Source organism: Dasypus novemcinctus, chromosome 7 (assembly GCF_030445035.2).
Source record: "Dasypus novemcinctus isolate mDasNov1 chromosome 7, mDasNov1.1.hap2, whole genome shotgun sequence".
In the NCBI taxonomy this organism is placed as follows: Eukaryota; Metazoa; Chordata; class Mammalia; order Cingulata; family Dasypodidae; genus Dasypus; species Dasypus novemcinctus.
In genome coordinates, this window is record NC_080679.1 from 60,022,975 (window position 1) to 60,030,717 (window position 7,743).

The following is a 7,743-nucleotide window of genomic DNA, read 5'->3' on the forward strand; positions in this document are numbered from 1 at the left end:
TTGTTCCCCAAGCATGAGAAGAAACCTCACAGAGCCAAGTTCCTTTATGGTATTGACCACAGCCCTAGCTTCTTCCTATTCCTGGATCACTGAACTGTGTTACAAGGCTTAAAAGAAATTACCACCATTAAGGACGAATTAGAAAGAAAAAAAGAGGGCACTAGGAAAAAAATAACCAAATGGCACCCTTCTTAAGAGGTAGAGGAAGGATACAGTTTTTAAAAAGAAATAGTAAATATTACATAGCCTCTGTTTTATATATGATAAAATACTCTAAACATAGACTCTTTAAAAAGAGTTAAAAGAAAAGGTGATAACTGTCTTAAATCACAAGATAAGTAGCAAAGATAAAAGGAGAACTGTGTGACAAACAGGTAGGAATAAGTGTGAAGTTTTGTGTGGTTTTTTTTTTGGTTTTTTGTTGTTTTTTTTTAAGCGTGGAATAAACATGCAATGGCATAATTTTCAAATTAGGATCAGAAAAAAACTCTCCCAGAAATCAGGGGAAAAGATTGAAGAAAAAAATTAGTAAAGACAAAATAATAGATAAAACCAAAAACAAATACATGAACAAAATCAGGTATAAAATAAATTATTTGTATTTCTTTAAAAGAATCTAAAGGTCTAATCCCCATTTCATTTTTGACTGCCAGCTGGCAGACACGCTTTTCTTTTAGAGGCCCCCATTATTCCTTGCATGAGACCCCTTCCATTTTCAAAGCCAGCAATGGCACATCATATCCTTCTCATGCTTCAATTTTCTGATCTCTCCTTCTGCCATCAGAGAAAACTCTCTGCTTTAAAAGGGCTCAAGTGATTAGATTAAGTCCACTTGTATTTTCTCCCTTTTGACTAACTCAGTCAACTATTAGTAACCTTAATACCACCTGCAAAATCTGTTTTGCCATAAACAATAATCAATAATATAGAATAAAACCCTGTGCTAATATCTAAAATTTCATATCAAAGATTCACCAAGTGCCAGGAAAAGTTAATGAAAAGATCTTGAAGTCATTAAATATAAAGAATTTATAAGCTTCCAGGAGGAAAAATGCTACTGATATATAAAGGTTGAAAAATTTGACTGGTCTCAAATGTATAACCTCTGTATAAAAGATCACTTGTAGAGTAAATAATACTATCTTTTAGGATTAGTGTTTCATAACCAAGCCAAACTGTCATTTGCCTGTGAAAATAATTTTAAAACAGCCCAGGTTTTTTCAAAACTACAGAAAGTATATTGCTCACATTCTCTCCCTATAAAAATTATTCAAGAAATTATTCAAACCAACCAAGAAATGATCCTGCTAAAAATATAAGAATAGGGAGGCACTGATACAAATGGACAGGAAGTGACAATAGAGACCATTTAAACTTAAAATTACATATCCCCAATTTTGCTGGTAAATATTCTCTGTGCATTATATAACATTTATGTAATCTAAAACTTCTTTAAAAATTAAAATTAAAAATTAAAAAAAATAAATGGGGAAACATGTAAGATTCTTGTAGATACTGGGGCCAAACTTTCAACTCCAAGCCCCATACTACTAAAATAACAGGTTCCTCAGTGTCAAAAGCAAATTACGATAGTGGGGTTTAGCAATAAAGACCAAAAGGATTATCTATTCCAACCAACCCAAAACTTCTTAGACCTTTTTACTGAAAAACATTCCTTTTTGCTTTGTGACTCTGCCCCCATAAATCTTCTGGGGAAGAGACCTGCTATCAAAAATGAGAAGCATAATTAGCTTCTTCCAAGAGGTAGAATTCTCTTTAGAATTCCACAAAAACACTGAGGCAGACCTTACATACTCTTTACAAACTTTAGTAAATGTTGATGAAATTACTCACCACACCACTGACCTCTCTGCTACACCAGAATCTTTATGGGCTATATCCGGTACTGACATCCTGGAGAATCCAAAGTGCCCAACCTATAAAAGTACAAATAGACATGTCCAAACCCTGACCAAAACTTCCTCAATATCCACTTAAACCAGAGGCCATTGCCAGCCTAACCCCAATAGTTAAAGACTCAGTATCTCAAGGACTAATAATTTCCTGCACTATTCCTTGTAACACCCTTATTTTACCTGTAAAGAAACTTAATTGTCACAAATGGCAGTTTGTTCACGATTTAAGATCCATTAACCAATTAGTCATCCCTCATTTTCCTGTAATTCCAATCCCAAATGCCTTGTTATCCCTGGATCCCCCTGATTCTAAATGGTTTGTGGTCTGTGTTATTCAGCATTCCAGTAGATTGAGATAGTCAATATCTATTTGCCTTCACATGGAATAATCAGCAATACACTTAGACCAAGTTTTTTAATTTACTAGGCTGCTGAAATGCAATAACCAGAAATGAGTTGGCTTTTACAATGGGAGTTTATTAGCTTAAAAGCTTACAGTTCTGAAGTCATGAAAATGTCCAAATCAAGATATCATCAGGCAATGCTTTCTTCCTGAAAACTGGCTGCTGTCAATCCTGCACTTATCTGTCATGCGGCTAGGCACACAGCAGCATCTGCTGGTCTCTCCCTTTTCTTCTGGTTTTTGTTATGGCACCTCTGGCTTTCTCTCACCTCCTGTGGCTTTTTTCCTCGCCATATTCATCCAGTTTATAAAGGACTCCAGTAAAAGGATTAAAACCCACTTTGGGTCACACCTTACTGCAGTAACCTAATCAAAAGTTCCCACCCACAATAGGTTTACACACACAGGAAAGGATTAACTCTAAGAACATAATTTTCTGGAGTCCATCCAGCTTCAAATTGTCACAACAGTTATGCCTCAAGGTTTTAATGAGGCATCTTCTTATTTCTCTCAAGTGTTACATGAGGACCCAAGCACCCTACAATTCTCTAATGGTTCTAATCTGTTACAATATGTGGACTATTTATTGCCCTGTTCCTCTGCGAAAGAGAACTCCTTTAGAGTGTCTGTTTACTCCAAAGCACACTCAAAAGGGACATAAGGGAGCAGATGTGGCTCAAGCAGTAGAGCACCCACCTCCCACATGGGAGGTCCCGGGTCTGGTTCCCAATGCCCCTGAAAAAACAAAAACAAACAGCAAGCAAAACAAATGATAAAACCAACCCAGTAAAGCTGATATGGTTCAGTGGTTGACTGCTGGCTTCCCACATACAAGGTCCTGGGTTCAATCCCTAGCCCCTGGTACCTAAAAAAAAAAAAAAAAAAGACAAAATCTCTAAGGAAAAGCTATAGCTGACTTGGGCCATGATTTGAATGCTGAAGGAATTCACCTATCACCCAAAAGAAGAAGACTGATCCAGTAATTTTCTAAGCCCACAACAAAAGGACAATTAAAAATATTCCTTGGGCTGGCAGGTTACTGCTGCTCTGGGTTCCAAATTTTTCTTTCTTGGTATCACCTCTTTATGAATTAACTAAAGCCAATACACCTGAACCTTTACCTTAGGCTCTCTTAAATAGGCCTTTGAACAACTTAAGATAGTTTTTAGTGCCCCCTGGTTTGGAGCTACCAAACAATTCTATTTACTCTATTCGTTCATGAAAGAAATGAACAGGCTCTTGGCTTACTAGCACAAGAACATAGGGGGAAACTAATACCTATTGTCTTAAAATTACATGCTGTGTCTCGAGCAGTAGCCGCAGGTGCAGATATAGAAGCACCTTCAGAAACAACACTAGACAATGATATATTTTTACAAACCCCTCATGTTGTCCAAAGCCTCTTAAACTCTGAATTTGCTCAGCATCTATTCTCCAGCCGATTGGCTTCCTATGAAATCCTTGTACTCTCACCTAATTTAATTCTAAAAAGATGCAATACCCTTAACACTGTTACTCTTTTGCCTTTGCCAGACAAAGTAAATCCTCAAAACTGTGAGCTGATTACCTCTCAGTTAGTGACTTCCCATCCTAATTTATAAGAAATAACACTGCATAATCCTGATCTTATTTTCTTTGCTGATGGATCCTATAAATGAGGAATTAATGGGAAACTTCAAGCTAGATATGCAGTCACAACCTAATTCAAAATAACTAAATGAGGTAACCTATCTCAATTTATCTCGGCCCAACAAGCAGAATTATTCACTCTTACTAGCACCTGTATACTGTTATCTCAAAAAACAGTTAGTGTTTATACTGACAGCCAGTAAGCTTTCATGATTTTGGAATGCTATAGAAATAGAGGGGTTTTCTTACCTCAACTGGATCCCCTACAGAAAACTAACTAGTCAGTGACTTACTAATTGCCATCTTACTTCATCAATCTATCCTTACTAAAACTGAGGCTCAGAGTAAAGCAAAACAACCAGAACACCAAGGAAATGCATTAACAGGTGTCCACACAAAGACAGCTGTAACCAAGCCTCTTCAGACGTATTCACTGAATTTTCTAATTTAGGCGGTTCAATCCCTAATTTTAATCAAATATGCTCAGAGCACCTGAGGGTAAAACAAGACAGGCCCTTATGGCCGTAAAACAAGACTGGCTAGATAAAGGATACAATTTTATTTTCAACAAACTTTTTTGGGAGATTAAGGCCAGCTGGCTTTATACTTCCCTCAATCTTTAAAGGAACCAGTCCTTAAAACCTTACACTCCTCCTCTCACCATAGTGCCAGCAAAATGGCTAAAATACTAATAAATATTGGTGGGGAAATTTTCATAAGGCTGCTACCTGCATTTTACAATAAATGCATAATTTGTCAACAGCACAACCCAGGGAAAACCATCCCTGTCTAGAGGTTATACACTGCCACCTTTTGACCCTTTTGAGCATTTACAAATAGACTTCGTTCAACTGCCACATAGCATGTCTCATTCATTGATCATTCTCAAGATGGACAGGGGCCTTTCCTTGTCTTAAGGCAAATGCTGTAACAGTTGTCAAAAAACTTAGAGGGGAGTGGGTGTAGCTCAGTGTTTGAGCACCTGCTTTGCATGTATGAGGTCCCGGGTTCAAACCCCAATACCCTAAAAAATAAAAAATAAAAAATTTTAGTATTCCCCACCTGGAGAATGCCTTCAATTATTTCTAGTGACCAAGGGACTCATTTTACTGGGCAGGTCATTAAAGCTCTAAGTAAGATCTTACAAACAAGTTGGCCTTGGGCCCATTCCCAAGAGGTAAACACAAACTCCTGTGCTCATTGCATGTTTTTCATCCTTGAGAACCAGAGCACTACATCTACTCCATCTATTTATCTGTCTCCCACTGGCGCTGCTATATATATTTCATGTTTAGACATGGCACTAAGCCAAAAGCTGAAGTTTCCTAATAGCCTGCACCTCCCTAACATGATTACAGAAGAATGCCCTGCCTCCAACCCTCCCCAGGTGTTCTCAGGTTTTCCCAAGCCTATCTGAATGTTTCAGGCCACCCCTTCACAAAACACTGCCCCCAACCCACCATGCACAGGTCCATGCAAAGAATGGTTGACTCCTTCCACTGACTTGTTAGTCTCCTTCCTACAATCCACCAGGACCTTTTCTTCCATGAAGCTTCAAGTTCTAATGCACTAAGGCCCAGCTTTTTATATGTTAAGTGAGAGCCATAATAATTTATTAAACCCTGTCTTTTATGACCAAATTGCCTGGCCAAAGAGGCTAAAAATTGATCCATGAGATTCAAAGCTTATCAAGGATTTCTTTATTCCTGGCAGTAACTACCTCTCACTTCCCAGAGGCAACATACCTTAAAATATACCTTGACAGGGAGCACTGCCAATATCAGAGGGAAATTTAATGCCCTGATTTCATATTTGTAAAATATTACTCCTGTCAAATACTCTTAAGAGATGAAATAAACATATGGGATAGTCACCTCGCTATAAAAATATTTTTAAACTCTTAACCTACAGATATGAAAAACAAATGTCTTACAGCTAGACTGAAGTTCTGTCTAGCAATCTGTGCTTTCTCTTTTTGACTTCCATGACAGCACAAATACTTTTACCACTTCCAACAATGTGGCCTTTTTCGAAAATTTTGTTGATCACTTACACATGGAGTAAGTACATTATCTAATTAAACAATTTTATTAATTATTTGCTTTTCTGTTTTTCAAGTTCCTTTCGAGCTAATTCTTAGTCAATTTATAAATAAAAGCGTTATGTGTATGTGTGAATGCAGAGAGAGCAGAGGAGAGAATGGTGGCTGAATAAAGTGCTTCCATTCCAAAACCCAATTTAACTTGCTTATGGAAAGTGTGGCTTGCTTAAGTTTTTAAAATTATGAATATTGATGAGTAAAATAAGTGTATATAAGTTTCATTTATTTTTGTTCTCAATATGAGGTTTTCTTCTAATTTATAAGGCTTCACTATAACATCTAGCACCACTAACTGATGCTAAAGTTCAGAGTGCTGTAATCCATACATGCTAGTTGCTATTAAACAGAACAGGAGAGTAGAAATAAAATAAAATTCTAAGTTAAGGTTAGCTCTGGGGCATGATGGTGTTTATCAAGATATCTCCCATATGAAAGCTGCCATGACCATCATCTTCTTTCATCTTGTGGCCTTTGCCATTTTCTCCTCTCCTGCTCTTCACATAATCTAGCTGTGGCTTCCTCATATTGAAAAATGGGACAAATTTCCTCAACCATGTTTATGTTACTGAGCTGCCAAGCGGTGCTACCTCCTGATTTCAATTTTTCAGAGATTACAGTAACATGGCTTCTTTACTTGACCTTTATTACGGCTCTCCCTCTAGAATGTGTTAACAAAGCTCAGACTATTTTAATTCTTAGATCAAAATTATATACTTAAAAATCTTATTCCAGGAGCCTGCTGTGGCTCAGTCAGTTGGGCTCCTGTCTACCATAGGAGGCCCTGGGTTTGCCTACCGGGGTCTCCTTGTGAAGGCAGGCTGACGACACAACAAAAAAAGGAAGATAAGTAAAAACCTCAGAAGAACGTGCAGCGAAAGGACACAGAGAGCAGACAGCAAACAAGCTGCAAAGGGAGTGGGGATGAATAAAAATAAATATACAGACATGGAAGAACGCACAACGAATGGACACTGAGAGCAGACAACATACAAAAGCCTCAAGGAGGGGAGAATTTTTAAAAAATCTTATTCCATAAAAAAGCTGTTTTATAAATTTAGGCCATATACCCATAGTTTCAATGGATTCCATCCCCAAAAACCACTCATACCCAAAAATACCATTTAGAGATGCTCCCTCAATTTAGGACCATCTCCCACCACTCTCGGTGATACCACCACTCTCGGTATCACGCCCCCCCCCCCCCTCCTGCCCAAACACACATCCCCATTTAAGGCTCTAGCTCCCCAGGAGTTAGATGTCTTCTACATCTTTTCCCTCAGCGACACTATCAGGATTAGAGCATGCACCTAGTGAGCAATCTGTCAAGGTCTGTGGAAGATAACCGAACGTCAACAGTCACGCTGGGCTTCTGATAAAGACGATAGATCTTCATGGAACGATTTCAGCATCCAGAGCCAAAACTGCGACCGGTTTTTCGACTGTCCTAACACATACACTTTTTACCAGCACTGCCTGCGAAGACAGAGCACAAAGAAAGTCGTCTGCAAGAGATTTCACTGCTATGCTTTCGGCCGCCAGATTTTAAATCAACCATTTGGTGATTAGAGACACTCGGCCAAGAAGACCACTTCAGGAAGGAGAGGAAGTCGGTCCAAGTGCAGAATCCACACCCACCCTACCTTGGCCGCCAGCCCTAGCTGGGAGCAAGGCACGCCGGGACACCGCGTAGCCCA

At 38.5% G+C, this 7,743-nt stretch overlaps 1 long non-coding RNA gene across 1 annotated transcript in view; it reads right to left on the reverse strand.

Annotated features, from left to right (window-relative positions):
- Nucleotides 1-7,730, reverse strand: part of LOC139439307 (uncharacterized) — a 117,034-nt gene extending 109,304 nt beyond the window's left edge. Inside the window, exons 1-2 of the long non-coding RNA XR_011649244.1 lie at nucleotides 7,357-7,730; nucleotides 1,855-1,937 (exon numbers count right to left, since the gene is read on the reverse strand). This is a non-coding gene — a long non-coding RNA (uncharacterized lncRNA). The remainder of the gene's footprint in view (nucleotides 1-1,854; nucleotides 1,938-7,356) is intronic.
- Nucleotides 7,731-7,743: the final 13 nt, after the last annotated feature.